At 41.2% G+C, this 22,567-nt stretch overlaps 1 protein-coding gene across 6 annotated transcripts in view; it reads right to left on the bottom strand.

Moving 5' to 3' along the window:
• The window catches only part of LOC149251368 (uroporphyrinogen-III synthase, chloroplastic-like), a 335,450-nt gene that overhangs the window by 22,041 nt on the left and 290,842 nt on the right, over positions 1 to 22,567 (bottom strand). The gene's annotated exons all lie outside the window — the stretch shown is intronic.

The following is a 22,567-nucleotide window of genomic DNA, read 5'->3' as shown; positions in this document are numbered from 1 at the left end:
GATTTATGTTCCATCTCTTGCATACAATTCTAGCACTAACATAGTCACCCATAAATTTATGTCCTTAGCTGCTATTAATGTCCAGTCTTGAATCACTGTAGACATATTGTATGAGCCTTGTAATAATAGAGTACTTAAAACATCTCATGCACCAACACAGCAGTCCCTCAATGGGCTACAATATAGACTAGAAGACAAAATTGGCCAGCAGACCTCTCAAAACAGATCCATGCCATTCTTAACCATGAGAAACCAAGAGAATTGCAGAAGAAGCCAGAAATAAGACACAAAATCCTTGCACTTGGAACCGATTTGAAACACATGAGGGTCACATGGAAAGTTCTCTTCAAACTTGATGAACTAGATGCCCTCCTTTCCAAAGTTAGTCAGTTAGGGAGGAAAAAGTTGATGTGGGTTTTGAAACCAGCCATGCTAGCCTTAATACAGCCCAAGTTCTTGGAGGAACCTTGTGAAGGGGTTAGACTTCCAGTTGCATCTTGTCTCAGTAACATCATGAGACTAACCACCCCTATAGCTCCTTACAATGATGATGTTATGAGGAGAGTTTTCACGCTGATAGTGGATACTTTTCAGGACTTGGACAATAGTGCGAGTCCTACATTTGGAATGAATCTTGAGATTTTAGAAGTTATGGCTGTAACTAGGACTTATGAAGTCATGTTTGATCTAGAGTGTGATGGTTTGATCTTACAGATGTTCCAATGCTTCTTCAGCATTAGGAAACATCATCCTGACAGAGTCATAGCACACATGCAGTCCATCTTGTCATCATGTATGAGAGGCCATGATGCCATCTGTCGGGAGTTGCAGTCTCGATTGTTGTTTGTTTGGAGGAGAGAGCAGTTGGTCTCACCTGATGCTTATGGTTTAGCTGAGAGGTTGGTTGAGCAAAACATTGGGTTGTTCAGGAGTCAGTTGACTAGGGAGGAGCAGCTCAGGTTTGGGGGTTCATGCTGCAAGAATGAGATGAGGAGAAATGGACTTTGCTTCATCTGCAAAGGACCTTGGGGACCATACCACTCAAGCTTGAGTGACACTGAGGAGATGATAACAGTAGAGCAAGGAGATATTCTTCATGGTTATCAGGGTGAGGGGCTCTTCGTTGGACGAGTCCATGTGTTCATATAATGATACCTTAGAGGAGCACAAGTAGTCATATGGAGTTGATGACAGTAGCCCAGATATGCATCCATGTGTGGTAGAGGAGTACGAGAAGCAGCTGATTGTTCCCATATGGGAAAGAGATCAAGGAGCAGATGAGCAACTGATGATTCAGCATAGAGAGCACATAGAGGAACATAAGTCATGGCAGGTCATTGACATCAGGCCAGATTCATATGATAAGCAGTCTGTGGGTCTTAGGAGAGACATTCAGGATAGTGTGTCACCAGTGATGAGTCAGCGTGAGCAGCATATGATGGAGCGTGAGTTAGTTGAGGAGGATGAGGCGCACAGTATGCATGATGCACCTTTTTGGGAGAGCTAGTTGGAGGTTCATAGTGAAGCCGTGATGATGGAGGATGAGCAACCACCCTTGGGATCTGTTATCACTAAACAAATTTCAAAGGAAAAGGGTAAGGTAAGAAAGATTTGGTCTTGCTTATTGTCATGCTCCTTTCATGCATAAGAAGCACTTGGCAAACTCAGGGTCAGCATACATAAAAGTTCTTTGAAGGCTCAAGCAAGGCAAGCAAGTTTCAAGGCAGATGAGAAGGACATTTCAAGATAAAGAAGCTCAAGACAGTCAAATTTGGCATGTAAGCTGTGTTTTTGAAATTACACAGCAGTTTCGTAGCGCGCTACGAAACTGCTGTAAGTGATGCCTAATGCACAACAGTTTCGTAGTGCACTACGAAACTGCTGTAGCTACATATTGTGATTTGATGGACCATTTTTGTAAGACAAAGGGAAATATTATTTGAAGAGGAGGGTCTGAAAGGGAGCATTCACGAAGTATAAGTGTCTAGCAAAGGCAAAACAAGGAAAGGAAAGACTTTTATGAACTCCAAAGTTTTATGTTATGAAAAGAGCAGTCGACTTCCAAGGGGATTAACAAGCAGTTAAAAACTCATCTCTGAAAAGTGAAAGAGGTTTTCATTCCTAAGATTCTGAAGTACAAAAACCTCTTCCACTTTCTTCAAATCCATTATTATTTGAGAGAAATGAATGATCAAACTTGCGCTACGAAACTGCTGTAGGTGCAGTTTTTCACAAGCATATTTTTACACCTGTTTTTCAAAGACTCATTCTGGGCGGTAGGAAAGATGTTTCAAAAAACCAAGAGAGGTTTTTGTTCAGCATGGATTGGTTCAAAAAAGCCTCCTTCAGTTTTTCGAAATACATTTTTTATGAGAAGTTATGAGCTCTGTCCCAAGACCTATTTTTCAGCCAGAACAGAGCAAGGGATAGTTTCCTAGTTTCTAGGAACAACAAAAGGATGAGTCATCAAGGGCCAACTGGAAGGTTATGGGCTTCATCAAATTCGACTTCATGGAGTTTTAGGTGTCAAATAATGTTTTAAATGTTTAGATAAGGTTGTTGTAATCATAATAAGGAGTTACACTCCTAGTTGTATTAGGTCTCTAGGACTCCTAGTTAGCTGTCCTTTGTATTAAATAGTTAGTTTTAAGTGTCAATAGGTGTCAAATTAGGAGGAATTCGAATTCCCCTCATGCTGGAGGAAGGAATCTACATGAACTCTATATATGGGAGAAGAAATAATGTATTAGGGGTTGGAAAATTTTATGGAAAAGCTTGTATTTGGCCTATGTAAGACTCATTTTCAGTAATACATGCTTGACTTTACTTCTCAGGATTCATGAAGGATTTTTTATGTTCAGAATATGTGATGTTGTCCTTTTCTTAATTCTTATAGTGGTATGGATGTATAATCACTCAGAATTCACTGAATGTGCTCTGACTTCCTGTATACATTTATAAACTGTGTGGTCCCATATGAGTTTATGTTCTGAATGTTTAAATGCTGAATGCCCTGACTTCCATGTAGGGTTGAGTTCATTGTTATATTGAGGTGTTGTTGACTCCATAAGCCCAATGGATAGTTTTGTTTAATGTGTTTCCACCATTCATATTTTTCACAGTTGTTCTATAAGAGTTAGCCATCTTATCTTTAATCAAAATCATTAATCCATCAAGAGACAGCCCTCTCAGGTTGAGGAGGCTAAGCCTCAGCCTAAAGTAGGTTGAAATAGTTACTTAGAGTCAACCTGACCAGCAGCCTATCAGGATCTGATTTTGAGATAACAGGATCAATGGTTGATGAGGAGCAGACAGATGTACAGACAGCTGGCGGGGTGACGGTGTTCGCTGACACTTGTCCTCAAGAGATGCTGGAGTATGACAAGACAATTTGGCAGGAGATTGGTGGATTGGAGGAGTGTGGAGTGTCCTATCAAGGGAGGGAGATGGCAGTGCATCCATCTTTGGGTCCACCCATTGATGAGATGCAAACAGGTGCAGTGGCAGTGAGCCAAGCTACAACATTTTCGGGAAGTAGCCCTCTCCAGGAGTACATAGACAAGGCTTGTGACACAACTTCGCTACTTGTACCCATTGCAGGGAGAGAGGCAGACCTTTCTCGACGGATATTGCTGACCAACAAGATAGGGCAGCATGAGTTGAGCATGGACCAGCATCAACATAGTAGACTTGTTCCTTACACAAGAGTCCATGACTTGGATTGGCAGGAGATAATGAGTTGGTATCCTTTTGATGGAGTGTCATTTTTAGTTAGGAGCATTGTATTGCAAGTGCCCTCCAAGTTGAGGGATATTGCATGCGTCAATTGGCAACAAGATGTAGGCTGGCCACTCACCAGTATTTCAACACAACGTCAACATGATGAGATTGACCTTGGTCTACGCCAAGGGTTGGATTGGAGAGAGGTGATGAGTTGGTACACGATAGGTGGAGCAGCATTCACAGCCAGAGTTATAGCACAACAAGAGTTGTGGAGCCTTGATGCTCCTTCTTGGCGGCATTGGGATCCAGGAGGATTTGTTGATGACAGGTTCTGTCGGAGATTGATCTGGGATCCAAGCATCGAGGAGTCCATTCATGGTGGGTTGAGAAAGGAACAGAGCATCACCCAGTGGTTTGTATGGGATCCTGGCATTGGGTCTCAGTTGTGTCGGACCACCAGATTGGTCCACATATTTGGATTGCTTGAGGGCAAGCAATCTTGGGGTGGGAGGACTGTCATGTCCCCATTTTTATCCTTCTTCATAATGCAACCAAGTTGGATTTCCAGGGGAGGAGATGGCCAGGTCAGTGGAGCCGGTTTATGGCATCAGGGGTTCCAATGGAGTTTTGCAAAGTTTTTATGGGATTTGATGACATTCACTTGGCATATTCCATCATCCACATAGTTTTCCTTTCGTTCCGTCGCATTCCGACAACTTTTAGAAATCAGCATTATTATTGGGCATACCTTGATTAATTATGCTTGAGGTGGCATTCTAAGGAGATTAATTGGTGGAACACCTTAGTGTAATAGCTCGTTGGAACCGTAACATGAAGATCTACAGGATGGGATGGTTAGATATGAGTTTCAGTGGCTTGAGGAGACATGGTGGCCAATTTACCTTTTTACCGCATTAAAAGAATATTCTAATTGAAATAAAAGAGGGAAAAGTGCTCCATGATTAAAATAATAATAAAATAGAAGGGTCTAGAGGAGTCCATCAAATCTATAAAACAGGAGGAGGAGACTATTGGAGGATATCTTGGATTGAGTATTGTTTCTTGTATGAGAGATTGAGAACCTGGTTTTGTACTCCATTGGTAGCCCTGGGACGAAACCCCTCGGGTGATTTAGAGAGGTTGGGCGAGCACCCATCTTCCCTTGGTGAATCCATTCAGGGTTCAACGGTTGCAGTGGATTGGTTTTTCAATTTGTTTTGGAGGCTGATAGCGGCATTATTGTAGATCTATCCGAGGTCATTGATCTCAGCTATATGGGTTGTATTTGCATGTAAACCCCTGTTCTTCTAATATAATAAAGTTGAAGATTTCTTGTTCATTGTGTTATGAGATTGCAATGCTCTGTTTTGTTTATTTTTACATGGCAATCTTCTGTTAAATGTACGATAAATTTTATGTGAAGAGCTTGTTCCAAAATTTTCTCATTCGGGTCATTACAGATACATGTTGAATATGTTTGGCAAGTATCAACAATTTTATTAAAAACCCAGAAAATATTTATCTCAAATAAATTTTGAAATTGTTGATAAAACTAAGGCATTGGCATATTAACTTAGAAAATTAAATAGTAGTGGAAAATATCATGAAAAATTAGACATGTAACAACATAAAATTCACCCAATAACAATCTTCCTTCACATTATTAAACTCTAGAAAATTTTGGGTTAGACCCGCAAAGAAAATATACAGAGAAATTTTCAGTTGTATGAAAACCTGTAACTTGGCACCCAAGGAAATCGACCTCCTAAAATTTGATTTGTTAGCTACAAATCAGCCCCAAAAAATTATCAGCTTCATCTAGAGTTGCTCGACCTCTTCACCCTACTCATGGCCTCCTCAAACCTGTTGTACGACCTACACACTTGTGCAACTTAGCCTCCTCCAAAATTGGCCTCTTGGTTGTTGTACTTGGTCTCTCCTCTTTCCAACTCGGCTTCTTTGAATTTCTTCCTGAAATCCTCTCAGCAATCTCTCCTTATTCTCCTCAGTCAAATCAAGCCTCTCACTCTTCAGAAACTCACTTCCTCGACATAATATATTCACCTCTCCCTTAGGCTTATTTTATAATTTCACTAAGCCAAAATCCCTAACCCTAATCTCCTAAGTGATTAATGGCTAGGATTAAATCTTAGGCCTCACTTGAGATCAATGGTTGAAATTATACTTATGTCACTTAAATAATTTAATTATTTGTCCTTAGAAATTTAACCTAATAGTCCACAATAATTAATTAAATTAATTATTATACTTTTCGTAAACTTAATTATAGGAAAGACTTCATAAAATCACTTACTCCACCAAGCAAGCACCTAAAGAGGCAATCAAATATCTTCTACATGCTAAGACACGAAGTCAATGTAGAATATACTCTGAGACTACAAAAATCAACACTCGCTGCTAACAAGGAATGGATCCTACTCCACCCCAACTTGTCTCTATAAAACACAAACCTTCCCTTCACTAGAGGCTTGGTGAGAATATCTACTACTTGCTCCCTTGTGGAGATGTACTACAATCTCACAGCGCCTCTCTAGACCATGTCTCTGGTGAGAATATCTACTACTTGCTCCTTTGTGGAGATGTACTACAATCTCACAGCACCTCTCTAGACCATGTCTCTGATGACATGCTATCTAATCTCTATATGCTTGGACCTATCATGAAACACTAGATTCTCAAAAAGCTTAATGCAACTTTGATTGTCACATGAATCACAGTGGGCCCCATCTCAAGACCAATAATCCTGTGAGCATATTGCAAATCCATATGGCCTCACAACTCACCACATTTGTTGCCATGTACCTAACCTCTATTGAGCTAAGTGCCACTGGGTGTTGCTTCATGCTACACCGCGAGATCATAGTTGATCCTGTTACCCACCATTGTGTGGGTGATATCCCTAGGAGAAATTTTTTCTCCAAGATGGTCCTCAACGAGAACAAACAACCCCTTGCAGCCACCAACTAGGTCGTTGTGCCATTTCTCTGCCACCTGAGTCATCCATGTGGTCCCTCACCCATCTGTCATGATCGTATGTTTGAAGGTGGGCCTTCCAAACCTAAAGGTATGCCTTGTCATTTGGTAATTGAGTATTGTAGTTTACTTATCATGGAAACTTCTGGGCATGGATTAATGGGGGGATTCGACGAAAAGAGTGGGCTAGGCTAAGTCATCTGACACGGGGATTCGGAATTCGACGGATACAGGGATTCGAGTGTCGGATACGGACACGTTGACCCCCCGGAACAGGACACGTTCGGATACATATTATATATATCAGTGTGGAAAAAGTCCCGAAAAAATCGGGATTAATTCCTAAAAATGCGATTTTTTGGCCTAAACGATTATATCGGCAGACTTTTTGACGATTTTTTAAAAAACGAAAAAATCACGATTAAATCGAATTAATCCCAATTTAATCGGGAGTCGATTGAAAAAATCGTTTGCATTATAAAATTTATAGCCGCGGGCATAAAAAGCTGGAAATCGTTCATTTATTTTTTCACTGTGTTTTGGCTTGTTCCGGATCCGTGCTGTGGAGAATCGAGGGTTTAAGTTTTCTGTGTGCATTTTCCAGTTGCAACGTTGCCAACTTGCCATTGCATTAAGAGTCAAGACTCAACAGGAGCCTGCAAGCCTCGGCCCTCAAGGTTAAGGTATGCTCAGAGCCTTAGACGGTAGACCATACGCTGTTAAAAGTTAAAATTTAAAACTTAAAAGTTACGTATATTATGATTAATATATAATATATATTTCATATTTATTACATATATGGCTATGCGCAATGCGCATTGCGGCCCTGCGGGCAGCGGAAAGCCATGGCCCATTATCCAAATAACAGTGTATATGTATTGTGCAATGTGTACGCTGTATATTATATAACTGTTCGGTGTTCACTATTAAGTTTCACTGATATATACCACAGTGGTGAGAGCTTTTTGTCATTACATATCGTTCACATGAGCATAGGAATTTCTGTCTTATGTCACTGTTTATAATATATATATCACTGCCATACAAAACAAAATTATTGCCAAATCAAACAAGGTCAAGGTTATTGCCATGTCAAACAATGTCACTTACGGACTTACCATATCAAGGTACTAATATTTAGGAGTCCTGTTATCACTTAAGGTCATTCAGCCAGTGTTAACAACTTATGAGTTATACTTATGACCATTGTAAGATACGGTGATACCCTCATCTCCAGATATATTAAATAGTAAATACCCAATAAATTTTCCAAAGTTTTGTGTAATTTGTCTCAGACTCCAGAGAACTTTCATCGAACAGTTTGAGTGAGGTAGGCTGTAGGTATGTTTTTGTTTGTTTGCTAAAAGAGATACATATGTTTTTGTTTATTTTCTCAAAGAGATACATACACAGAATAAAAGTTATGCCAATAAGCTCAACCTAGAAATGCATATATAGTTATATTAAGTTATTAACTCAGAAATATATTGTTTACAATCCAATCTCCCACTGTGAAAGAACAATCTGATTATAATGAAAACAGTGAACACACAGTCCTTCATTCAGCTTGATAACAAGAGTTACAGTACACAGAAGTTATTAGGAACCTGGTGTTAACTTAGCAATGCAGACTCTAGCATATCAGTCCCCTTTTGGTGAAGGATATCAGTCCCACTTGAAGAATGCTAGCTTAGAAATTGAGCCCACAGTGTTAACATATAATAATAATTAATAAATATATATGGCTTAAGTGTTCACTGTTCGAACTTCGGTGGGTCTAAAAATTTAAAAAATTAAAAATTAAAATCACTGTAAATTTGTAATTTAAATTTTAAATTCATTAATTTGTTTCTAAATTATGAGTGTAATACAAATTACTACTTATATTTTGCTGATTTGAATTTGTTTCAATTTTTTTTGTGCCCAGGTTTAAACTTTAAATTCCAGCTCAAAGTTTAAAACAAAATGCCAAGGATTTTGGATTCTATGTGGGAGTTTGGTGAGCCTGATGCTACACCTGAAACTGGGGGGGTCAATAGAATGTATTTGACTTGCAAGTTGTGTGGCAAGCATATGTTAGGAGGCATCAACAGATTAAAATTCCATTTGGGGCAAATTCTGGGGCAAAATGTTGAACTTTGCAAAAACACAACTCCAGAAATCATCCGACGGGCCATTCAATCATTGATGGATAAAGAGGAGGGAAAAGACACCAGGGCAGCAATAACAAAACAACTTGTAGGGGGCTCAAGAGTGGGGGGAATTGAGAGTGGCAGTGCTTCTACAGCAGCATCACCTTCCTCACCCATGGGTACTCATCCTTCTATCTCATCTTTTTTTGTTCCTAGAACAACAACTCGTTCACAACCTGGGATCAGATCATCAATGAAAAAAAGGAAAAGGCAGAAGCTGACAAGTTGGTCAGTAGGTGTCTTCTATGGAGTGATGTTCCTTTCAACATTGCCAAGACAAACCCATTCTACCAGCCTATGTTTGATGCTGTTGTTGTCGTTGGCCCGGGGTACAAAGCCCCCACCTTTGCAGAATTGAGAGGGCCTCTTCTTCAAGATGAAAAGACTGAGTGCACTGCTAGATTGGCAGAGTTTAGGGCATCATGGGAGCACACTGGATGCACAGTCATGTCAGATGGTTGGACTGACCAGAAGGGTAGGACCCTTCTTAACTTCTTGGTTAGTTGTCCCAAGGGGACAATGTTTATGAAATCTGTTGATGCATCTGCACACATTAAAGATGCACGTTTATTATGTGAGTTGTTGGACCTCTTCATTCAGGAAGTAGGCCCAAGCAATGTTGTCCAAGTCATAACGGACAACGCTGCAAATTATGTTGCAGCTGGCAAGATGCTTATGGAGAGGTATCCTAACTTGTTTTGGACACCTTGTGCTGCTTATTGCGTTGACTTGATGTTGGAGGATATAGGTAAAATTCCTACTGTGAGGGATGTTGAATCAGCCAAGAGCATAACAAAATTTATTTATAATCATTCATCTGTGCTTAGCTTGATGAGAAAATTCACCAACAACAAAGAGTTGGTGTAGCCTGCCATTACACGATTTGCCACTACTTTCATATCTCTTTAGTCTCTGTTGAATTCTATGTGGGAGGTGAAGAGCTTGTTTCTCTCAACGGATTGGCGTTCTTTATCTATTAGCCGCAAACCGGAGGGAGAGGGCATATGCAGACTAGTTTCATATGATCAGAGCTTTTGGGCAGGAGTAGAGGAGGTGTGTGCCATTTCAGAACCTTTGGTAAAGGTTCTTCGGTTGGTTGATGGAGAGAAGCCTGCAATGGGCTACTTGTATGAGGCCATGGATAGGGCCAAAGAAGCCATTCGTGCTTATTATGCAGATAAGGGAGACGAGGGGTTAGAGAAACAACAGGTCACATGGAGAGTGATTGATCAGCGATGGAACAATACCCTCCATCGCCCCATTCATGCTGCAGGTGTCTACCTCAACCCTGCATTTTCTTATGCTTGTGGTTTCAGATTTGATGCCGAGGTGATGGATGGATTCTTCACTTGTGTCGAGAGGATGGTGTCATCTGAGCAAGAACGTGAGGAGATTTCTAAAGAAATGGAGGTCTATAGGATGGGAGGTGGCACATTTGGTTTTAACATGGCTATTAAGAATAGGATGACCAAAATGCCAGGTAAGCTTTAGTTTGTTTCAAACTTTCAAGTTTAGAATTTCAATGTTTTTTTTTATGTTTCTCATTTTTCTTTTAACTTGTAGATGCTTGGTGGACAAGCTATGGTGCCAGAGTACCCCATCTCCAAAAGCTTGCCATTCGAGTGCTCAGCCAAACATGCAGTTCCTCTGGGTGTGAGCACAACTGGAGTGTATTTGACAAAATACACTCCAAAAAGCGCAACAGGTAAAAACTAAAAAGATTTCAAATTAATTTTTTTGAATTCGTTTGATTAATTTTAATATTTAAATTTTCTAAGTACTAATTTACAATCTATGACCCTAATACAGATTGGAATCCCAACGCCTCAATGACATGGTATACGTCTACTACAATCTTCGATTGTGGGTGAGACAGCTTCAGAAACCTACTGATGTGGAAGCCATCTCATTGGACAATATTGATACCACCGCTGCATGGAGAGTCGAGACTGAGAGGCCAATCTTGGACACGATCCCGGATTGGTTAGGTGTGGATCTAGAGGATGTAGCAGTTGCAGAGGAGGGAGAGCCAGAGATAGAGGAGGAGGAGGCGGAGCAACATCAGGGTCAGGAGACAGTAGAAAAGCTGGATGAGGATGCTGAGGAGGAGGTGACACCATCTAGGGTGGGTAGCAACAGCGGCAGCGTAGCACAGAGGCCACCTCTTCCATCAGCTTCTAGAGGACGATTGAGTCCATTTCATTTTGTATCCCCAGGGGCAGGGTCTTCTTCCTCTGGAGGAAAAGGCAAAGCCATTCCCTATTCCCGTAAAAGGGGAAGAGGATCACTGATTAGTGATTACTTGATGACTTTTAGATGACTCATGATGTACATTTATTATATTTTTTGTTGATATTTTGACTCTTGAGAGTTGAGACTCAGACAGGACTCAAAATTCAGGAGTTGATTCACTATTTTGATATGTGATGCAGCACTAGACTTCATATACATATTATATATTAGCTTTCTTTACATGTTTATGTGGAAATGCATTTATTTGATGTTGTGGATACTCTAGATGTTAAAAAAAATTTAAAAAAATGAATAATTTTGTGTTTTTTTAATTTTGCCGACTTTTTCGAAAAACTCCCAACTTTGCCGAGTTTTTCAACTTTTGGACCCTTGCCGAATTAATCCCGACTTCGACTTTTTCCACATTGGTATATATATATATATATTGGATATTTCTTACACAAATTCTCATTCATGATACGAATTCATTGATTCAAACATAGATCTTCATCTAGATGTAAGTTTTACAAAGTAATATTATGCATACAAAATTACAAATACAATTGTGACATAAATGATAAATCATAAATTTATAATACATATTCAATTCATCAATGATCCAATAGGAGAAAGACAAGATAGTAGGATAAAGATATTGTAGTTTTCTCATTAAGTCATCAAAATCAAAATGTGCTACTGTTTACATACGTGGTGCAATGGCAATGGAAAATAGAAATAGCAAATACAAAATGCTCCTACACCCTTTGCTCCTTGCTCCCAAACACCCACAGCAAACTAAACAAGCGAATGTGCAAATAGGATGGGTAAATACGCCTCTATAACGTCATGTGGGTTCTTGATTTCCGGATTCGTGTCGGAAAACTGGGACACGTCCTGTCCCGATCGAACACGACATGACCCGATTTTCAGACACGAATCTGCCTGAATCGTGTCTACTTCGCCAAATTCGGGACACGTAGTGCCTAGGGGATGAATCTGGTTTCATAGGGGCTAGGTTTGTGCTCTTGTCCCCTAGACCTATTTTGGATGTTACCCTTGGATTCTAGTCCCATGGGATCTCCTTTACTAACCTTTGGGTTTTAGGGTGGTACTACATGGGAAACCCCGATTTTGGTTGTGTGGTCTCGCTCCCTCATCCACATACATTACTCCCCTTCCATTCATTATAACCCCATTCATCATTTTTCTCTACCTGGATCCACATTTTGTCACTGGGACCACATAGGGTTGGCCTCACCTTCCCCTTGCCCACACCCTGGGTCAGGCCCGAAACAATGCCCCAAAGGTTGATGTAGCTGAAAAGAAAAGTAAAAGCATAATTGGCCACATTCAAGAAGGAAATGTACCACAAAATGCAAAAGGTGGTCGGGACAAACATATTTAGCACGTGGGTAAAAGCCAATCCATGAGCTCTACCCCATCTACATGGCCATCACCTTAGTTCATATAGACCCTAGATGAGCCTCCCATATCATTTAGGAACTCATGATTGTCCCAACCCCTTGTGGGCAATAAACCACCCCACCTTGAAGGATGTATCCACTGCTATTTTTATACATCATGCTCTCATTATTTGAGCCCCAAGCAGTGAACTAAAGAAAAATCATAAAAGGAAAAAGGCATATGAAGAAGGGTGGAAAGATCAAGGTCAAGATAACTCATGTACCACGATTGCTCCCTCCTTTACATTATATACCCAAGTGTGGACTTTCTTTCATTAGCTACCCTTGTGCCCGGACATGTGGCCTAGGATTTCCCCTTTTCATCCCCTACTCCGTTCCATCACTTTATCACAACCACCACCCTTTGAAGGATGTACCTTGGACATACTATCCCCTTTAAAAGTAGAACCCACCTAATAGGGTATTTGGTTAACCCCATTTGGAGCTTGGAGACATTAGCACTTGCCAAAGCCCATTATGGAAGGGCATGTCGTTATGAAGTGTCCACCTATTGTCCATGGTTCGTAAGCTCTTTAACTCAATTTCCTTAAATGACTTGTTGTACTGGAAGGCTAGGGGACTCACTAGATCTTATGTAGGATTATCGATGGTCTCCACTTTGGGTTTGGTCTCCCTATATGAGGTCATAACCCTCCAGAGGGCTACATTGGCACATGTAGGGTGTGTGTAGAGAGCCATGGGCCTCCACGGAAATAGACAACACTCTATGGATCCCCAGAGATGTTCATAGACTGCTCGAGATTTTCCTATTGGACGAAGATGCAGTTGGTTCACCATGCCTAGCCGACCACACAGTTGTACCATGCACATGGCAGATGACCCAAACTTGTATGTTGATGTGGCATCACTTACACCATCATCTGAGCCCTTACAAATGGTCTACAACCATCTTCGATCTACTTGGAGACCCATGAAGTTACTTTTGTGCCCCCACACCCATTGGGAGCACCACATGTTTATTATTTGGAGAACAAGGGGCCAACCCCTTGTCCACTACTTTTGGGAGTCCCATTCATCACTATGGCACTTATGGACTTCATCAGGCTTCTTAGAAGGCCCAAAGACATGTATTATTGATCATTCGACCTCTTGAGGCTTATTCTTTTGTTTATGAGCTAGTTTGGTGGGCTTGTCACTGAAAGTTAGTTATTTTACACATTATTTTATTCTAGGGGCTAATGTAGGCCTAATTAGCTAAATCAAACTCATTAGAAGTGTATAAATACAAGTGATGTGAATTCATTTTAGCATCATCACTTGGATTGGAGTTGTATCTCTCTTGAGAATTTCACTATCCTTCTTGGAGGACGAATTTTGGAGCATGGAGAGAATTTTGATGTTTGGATTATTTTCTCGTCTTGGAGCTTCTTGATTGGAAAATTCTTAATGTTTGGATATACTCTTAGTACATGTAAGTATAATTTAATGTTATTTTCTTTTCTATTTTGTCACATACATTGTTGCTTGGATTTCGCTATACTAGGGCTAATTTACTACATCCATTTATGCAAAGTTGTGGTTTCAGTGTCTAGATAGTGATGCTTCATGTATGGTCATTTATTATGAATGAATGTTCCTAGAGATGCTTTTTCATTGAAACTCATCTTGATAAGCCAACTATTTTGCAAAACGAAGAATAAAGTTCTTGAAGCTGCTTTTGTTGTTGCCCTAATGTCGTGTGAAGTTGTCTTTGATGCCTCCTTGACATAGAAAATTCAATGTCCATAGTCATAACTACTCTTAACTCCAAATCTCCCCAAAGGATTAGGCACTGGTCCACCATACAGGTGATCACCTTAAACCTTATTTCTTCTCCCCCTTCTTCTTTTCTAGGTCTAGCCCATAGGTCACCTAGGGCATCACTCATCTCATATTCTAGCCATCCAAATACTTCGATTTTTGGTCCACAACTACATCGAAGTTTGCTCTAGAGGCCCTCTAAATTTCAAGAAAATCCGATAGTGGGATCTCAAGATATTGCAAGCCCTAGCTCGGGGACCATTCCTTGCCCTAGGTTTCCCTTGGCTAGAAACCTCACTGAGATCATTGCATTACCTTTCATTGAAAATTCCTTCCTCGATCACCTTCTCCTCCCTGATTACGTCAAGCACATCATTGGTTTCTCAACCCCATTCCCTTGACCTAACCTCGGGCCTGCTTAGTCTCGTGTGGTCCCATACACCATTAAGGACAATTCTTCTAGGGTCACTTGGAACCCAAGTCTTCACAAGAATTTTAAGGCCTAGGGACCTCTTAACTACATACCCTAAACCTAAACCTTGAAATTCACCTTAAGCCCTTCCTTGAGAGCTTACAACCTTGCCTTCCAAGGCAAGCAAGCCATATATTTGAGCCTCTTCTGTGAATAGGCTTCCAAGATCACCCCTCACTCTACCATTGGTCCATCCATTTCGTGATCCTCATCATAACGAGTCTCCTCCCATTGGTGAAAGTTCGTAAAGTGCAAGGAGCCTTAGCCGAGGTGACAGTGAGCTATTGCTCCATTGTTTCCCTTAGCCTAGTAGTAGCCCTTCAAGGATTCCTTTTTAGGACCCCTTGCTAGTTTGAGCATTAACATTTCTAGCATCGTTGTCGAGGAAAGGAGACGTGTTTTGTTCCCCATACGACATATTGACATATCATTATTGGCGACTCCATTGGAATAACGAAGCACTAGTTCTTCATTGAACTTTATGGTCGATGCTTGTAGGGTGAAGCAAGCATTTCTCTAGGCATCTTTAAATTCACCCTGGTGACTCCTAAAAAATTTACATGTATACCCAAAGTAAGGTGTCTTGATTTGATGATTTTCCCGCTTTGGACATCACTAGCGTCCTTGGGCATCCTAATCATGTCACAGGAAGGATGGTGCGTCGGGTGCCCGTGTTTGATGGTGATCCACTCTCCGCAATTGACCATGTACAAAGATTTAATGCACATACTTCAAAAGAGAAAGTGGGTCACCAAGATGTCCTTATGTTGTTGTTCATGAGATCTCTCTGTGGTCATAACTCATGGTTTCATAATCACGAACCTAAGAGTATCTCATCTATTGCATAGTTCATTGATGGCTTTCTTAGACATTTTCAAGTACACCCGACATTAAGCATTCAAGAGGAAGCCTTCATCGAGCATCATCAAGACATTGAAGATCTAGCTAATGAGCATGAAGACAAGTCCTCTTTGGGTCCACCTGATCAAAAGGATGATTTTGAGAACACATGTGTTGGGAAGGATGAGTATATGGAAGGGGAAGTTGAGACCAACCTTACATTTCTCAAGGACATCACTCCTAATGACTTTCCTTTTGAGAACCTTGAAGAAGGTGATCCCATTTGCCCCTTGGAAGATGATATTGGAGATTACTTCCATATTAAAAAAGAGAAATGGGAAATTATTGGTCCTCAATTTGATTGTGCTCCCATTTCTGACATCAACAAAGAGGATGAGATTGGTCTCTCCTTTCTTTCAGGTACTATTTATGATAACATATACATTGACACCCTTGGGAAGGAGAATTATCATTTCCCTTGCACGAAGAGGGGCAGTTGGAAGTGATTGATCCTCCTCTCAAGAGAGACCCAATATGTGATACTAAGGAAATCGATAAGGCTCCTACCTATCCTCCTTATGATTCTATATTCAAATCACCTGAGCCTTCAGATTATGACTTTAGGGAAGAGAAACCTATTGCATATAACACTCTGCCCTCCCCTTTGCCTTCTTCTCTCAGTCATCATTTTGAGAGTGATTTCCGCGCCTGTTCTCATACGATCTCAAGTGACCTTGATCCCTCTCCCCTCTCTGAGTATAGGGTCGAGGAAGACCCCCTCATTGAGAATTATTTATTTCCTTGGGAACCCCCTCAAAATCATGATCAATCTATAATCTCCCCTTTTCATTGTGATCATCATGGGCAACCTACCTGTGTTTCTCCATCTCATCAGTCTCCCTTTCCTACTAATCATAACCTTGTAGAGGCCATAAAATATGACGACCATCATGGAAATAGTATGCCCGAAGTTGTCATCCATCAAAAATTTATAAGCCTAATCATTGACATCTCTATATTTTGGTTAGAAGAGACGATCTCATGGACTAGATTACATCCTTTTCTTACCTCTTCTCACTTGATCACCCATGTGTGGGCATTCTAGTTTCCTGCGTCCCACCAGCCTTATCATATGTGTGATTTTGTCCACATTCGCTTTGGTCTTTGCTACATGAGTAATCATATAGGTTGGCATATTTATATTGATTTGATGATATGTTGGTTGCACTAGCTTTATGATTACACTTAGTATTAGCATTGTACCATATGCATGTTAGGATAGGATGCATTGCATGATGATTTTTGCATTAGAACTAATGTCATATGATATTTCTCATGATAGATTAGTTGCACTTGGATTAAAATTTGCATGTTTTATTATTTGTTGATTTTACGGCCTAACATTAAGTATGGGTGATCATAACACACCATACAAACATGTTGCCACGTGGACTTAGTCTTTGATATGTGCAGGTAACAGGTCTACGGTAACCAAGAGATTGTTGGTGTTCTCGTGACCTCCCATTCGACTAGCTTCGCCCACTTTTCGATAGGTCACGTCCTAGTTGGAGCCAGATGTTGCCCATCATTTTGTGGGTGATATCCCTAGGAGAAATTTTTTCTCCAAGATGGTCCTCAATCAGCAGCCAACAACCCCTTGCAGCGACCAACTAGCTCGTTGTGCCATTTCTCCGCCACCTGAGTCATCCATGTGGTCCCTCACCCATCTGTCATGATTGTATGTTTGAAGGTGGGCCTTCCAAACCTAATGGTATGTCTTGTCGTTTGGTAATTGAGTATTGTAGTTTACTTATCATGGAAATTTCTGGGCATGGATTGATGGGGGAATTTGGCAGAAAGAGTGGGCTAGGTTTGTGCTCTTGTCCCTTAGACCTCTTTTGGAGTTTACCCTTGGATCTTAGTCCCATGGGATCTCCTTTACTGACTTTCAGTTTTAGGGTGGTACAATGGTACTACATGGGAAACCTCGATTTTGGTTGTGTGGTTTCGCTCCCTCATCCACATACATTACTCCCCTTCCTTTCATTATAAACTCATTCATCATTTTTTTCCGCGTGGGTCCACATTTCCCCAGTGGGACCACATAGGATTGGCCTGCCCTTCCCCTTGCCCACACCTTGGGTCAGGCCCGAAACAATGCCCTGAAGGTTGATGCAGCTAAAAATAAAAGTAAAAGCATAATTGGCCACATTCAACAAGGAAATGTACCACAAAATGCAAAAGATGGTCGGTACAAACATATTTAGGACACGGGTAAAAGCCAATCCATGAGCTCTACCCCATCTACATGGCCATCACCCTGATTCCTATAAGCCCTAGATGAGCCTCCCATATCATTTAGGAACCCATGATTGTCCCAACCCCTGGTGGGCAATGAGTTGCCCCACCTTAAAGGGTGTATCCACTGCTATATTTTTAACTGAACCATCTCTAGGTTGAATTTCCATAAACAATTTCTGGGTTTTGGAGAACTCCTGTGTTTTAGCCTCTCCACAAAGTTTCGAGACTAGAACACCATCTGATGCTATAAAAACTAACACTCCCTCTTAGCGAGGAAGGAGTTCTCTTCAACTAGTGCTGCACAATTGTCACAACACCCGATATCTGCAAAATCTTCTAACCACACTGTTGATGTCTGACAACTGTATCTGCCTGCCACTATCCACTAACCACTTTGCTAACCCTGATTCATCGGCCACTCACTGTAGCTAAAGCAAACTGCCTCATCTGTGTTGTTGTTGACACTGCACTATACATCCTGTATTGTTGCCAATTCTGCATCTGCACTACAATTAAACTAATGCTCCCTCTCAACCGTTGTTGTTGCCACTACAACTACTGCAACTGAGAAGCATCTAAAATACTCTATCCCATCTACTGAAACGAGTTCTCCACCATACCCATCAGTTCTCTGAAATAGATGAACTTAATTCTCCCTAGAGCTTTTGTGAGTATATCTGCAACCTGCTCATCTGTGGAAACATATTGTAGTTGGACCGCTCCACGTTGCACACAATCTCTAATGAAATGACATTGAATATCTATGTGTTTCGATCTGCCATGAAATATTGGATTCTCAGAGAGCTTGATGCAACTCTGATTATCATAGTAGACACTCGTTGCTTCCATCCCCTTCTTGAACAAGCTTACCAAAAGCTTTTGAAGCCATATAGCTTCGCACATAGCTATGCTTGCTGCCATACACTCTTCTTCCGCATAGCTCAGTGATACTAACTTATGCTTTCTGTTGCATCAACAAACCATCCTTGATCCAACACTAAAGTGGTACCCAAAGTTACTTTTTATGTCCACTGAACTACCTGCCCAATCTGCATCTGTGAACCCACATAGTCTGACGTCATCCCCTTGGAAATATTTCAGCCCATACTTTATTGTGTTGCGCACATACCTCAAAATGTGCCTTGTCGTTGTCCAATGTACCCTCTTCCTCCATAAATTGACTAAGGGTATTGACCGTGAAGCAAATATCTGACCTAGTGTTGACAAGATACATGAGAGAACCGATGAGTTGTCTATACAAGGAGGGGTCAACATCCTTGTCATTTGATTTTCTTCCAGTTGGTGATCATGGGTGTAGACATGGGTCTACAATCCTGCATTCTAAATCTCTTCAGAATATCTGTAGCATATCTTCCTTAGCCAAGAAAGATCCCCTCGTTCTTCTACCATACTTCCAATCCTCGGAAATAGTGCATCAACCCAAAATCTTTCATATCAAACTCTGCTACCAAGTTCCTCTTGCAGTCCTCTATGAACCTTGATGACCCTATCAGGAAGAGATCATCCACAGACAACACTAGGATGAGTGGCTCATCCTCTACTAACAAATAGTAAAGGTTGGGATTTGCGTAACTCTTGACGAATTCCATTTGTTGCAATTAGCTATCAATCCGATCATACCATGCCTTGAGAGCCTGCTTGAGCCCGTATAGAGCTTTCTTCAGTTTACACACATGAATGTGCCTTTCATGAATCTCAAAGCCCTTGGGTTGTTCTATGTATACCTCCCCCTCTATCACCCTGTTCAAGAATGTTGTCTTGACGTCCATCTGGTGAATCTGCCACCCCATCTGAGCTACTAGGGATATAACTGACTAGGTAGAAGTGTCTCTGGCAACTGGGCCAAAGGTCTCCTCATAATCTATCCCTTCTTTCTGTGCATACCCCTTTTCCACGAATCTAGCTTTGTACTTCTCCACACTGTCTTTTGCAGCGTACTTGATCTTGTAGATCCACTGAGAACTTACAACTAACCTGTCCTCAGGCCTCGGCACCACCTCCCAAACATCATTTGTCATGATAGAGTTGTACTCCTCTACCATGGCATCTAGCCACACCTGATGTTGTGCGGCTTACTAAAAGTTGGAACACAACCTGAGCCACGAATGCTTGGTACCTGTCAAGTTGTCTGCGCTCTCTCTTATTCCTTCTAGGAGCTCCAACAAACTCCTCCGCATCTCTCAATGTCTATTAAACTTCTCCATTGGTTCGACCACTAGTGGTGGGAGGTTCAACCAACTCCTCCTCATCCTGCCTCTGCTACTCTGTCTCCTATGATCTCACTAGATACCCTGCACCTGACAAAATGCTAGTATTGGTCACTTTACTGGATCCCTGTAATTGTACCACTGGTGGTCCCACTAGCTGCCCCTGTTGTTGGACTAATGGAGCTTCAACTGGTTGATTCTAATCACCTGCAAGCAACTCATGAGATCTCTTGAAAGCTCGGTTCTCCATGAACTTTACGTCCCGTCTCACTACAACCTTCCTTTTGCTAGGAATGTAGATCCTGTATGCCTTCGAGGTTTTACTATACCCAATGGAAAACCCCTTCTTTGCAATCTGATCCAATTTGGTGTGCTTCTCATCTGGCACATGGCAATAAGTAATGTTGTCGAAGATCCTGAAGTGACTAACTTCTGGCTTCTTCCCTGTGAAGACTCCTTCTGTCATTTTCTTCCTCAATGCCCTATGAAGAGTCCTGTTCTAAATATACACTGTTGTGTTACATGTTTCTACCCAAAGAAACCTGGGCAAATCTTGGTCATATAACATTTCTTTTGCAGCCCCGACTATAGTTTGGTTTTTTCATTCTGCTACCCCATTCTATTGTGGATTATATGGAGTTGTCCACTCGCTTTTAATGCCTTCCTTCGCATAAAATCTGTGAAGTCTTTATCAATATACTCTCCACCATTATCTGAGCAAAGCATCTTATTCTTCTTCCCTATTGCATTCTCCACGAGAGCCTTAAACTCACTAAAACAATCGAAGACCGCATCCTCGGTCTTCAAGAAGTAGATCTAGGTTTTCCTAGAATGGTCATCAATAAAGGTGATAAAGTATTCAGCCCCACTAAGAGCTCTAGTGGACATCAGGCCACAAATGTTTGAGTGTATAATTCCTAACACGCCATCTGCTCTGTTGTCACTTCTTGGGAATGCTACCTTAGCACATTTCCCAATCACACACTCCCTACACACATCATCGTGTTCCGTGTCAAGTTTTGGAACCCCTATTACTGTCTCCCTAAGCATCTAGAGTGCTCCATGGTGTAAATGTCGCATTCTCCTATGCCATAGCTCATTTAGTTCCTTCCCACTGCTACTGTAACTGCCTACTAGTGACATTGGAGAATCGGGTTGCAACCTATACAACCTGTTGCTTCGAACTCCAATCTGCCTCACCTTCTTCCAATTCGGGTGTTTGACAAACACCTTCTTCGCTACAAAGTGGACATCATATCTCTTATCCTGTAGCTGGGATACTGAAATCAAGTTCGTACCTAATCCTACCACATGAAGTACATCTGTAGTGCTAGTACTTGCTCTTGACTTCCTCTAAAAATCGATGGTACCTCTCCCCACTAGTGTACACTTCGTTTTGCTTCCCATCGTAATCTAGAAGTCCATTTGCTCCTCCTTGTAGCTAGAGAAATATTTTTTGACCCCTGTCATGTGAGTTGACGCTTCACTGTCTACATACCAGACACCCTATGAAGTTGAGTCTGACAAACAAGCAAATTCATCATCCAATCTAGAAGATAATTATGAAGCTGCCTAAATATTGTTGATTTCTTGTAGCATTAGATGTGCTCTTAGCCTCAAAATTTGCAGGGAGGCTAGGACACACATATTCCACAATACCCAGAAATCGTTTTGGGAAATTCCACCTGGAGACAGTTTATTAAAATAATTAATTATTTTTAATGGGTGCCTAAGTCTAAACTTAGGAAATTAAAATAATAAAAGGGTATTAATCTAACCGTGGGTGAAACTTCTAGAAGAAGACGAAGATCAAGCCAAAATGATTTGAGCCATTGATTAGGATCTAATCTGGGTTGTTGGTTCTCAACAGAAGGATTATAAGAAGAGGCCTGATGGGCATTCGATAGACACGAGTGGGAGATCAGAGATCGAATTTCTGAAGTGAGCAGCGCAACAATTGCCAGAGAGATTCGAATTCATTTCCTGCAGAGAGGAACAGGGATAGTTCCTGTTAGAGAATTCTCCTGATCCGGGAATACTCAGCAGAGGAGGCAGAGAGAGATTCGGGAGAGGTAGTGCAAAGGCTATGTTGGCCATCGTAGGCTAATGCAGAGGCAGCACAAAGCCTTGAGGAGATCTATATTTTTGCTAGAGAGATCGATTTCTGAAGTCAGAAGCCGGGTTGTGAGACCAAGAGGACATAATCAAAGTCTCAGAGAGGCAAATCGATCAGCAGAGGGAATGATGCAGTCCCTAGGAGTTGTGACATTGGGCCTACACAGTGACTACGCAAAGGCAGCAAGGGACTAGCCATTCTGTGGCTGGATTAGTTAGGAGCGCCAATGATAGTGTGAGGCATTT

This window comes from Pinus tabuliformis, chromosome 7 (genome assembly GCF_031772625.1).
Source record: "Pinus tabuliformis cultivar Carrire ecotype Pingquan chromosome 7, CPIR1, whole genome shotgun sequence".
NCBI classification, from domain to species: domain Eukaryota; kingdom Viridiplantae; phylum Streptophyta; class Pinopsida; order Pinales; family Pinaceae; genus Pinus; species Pinus tabuliformis.
This window is presented reverse-complemented; position numbering and strand designations above follow the sequence as displayed.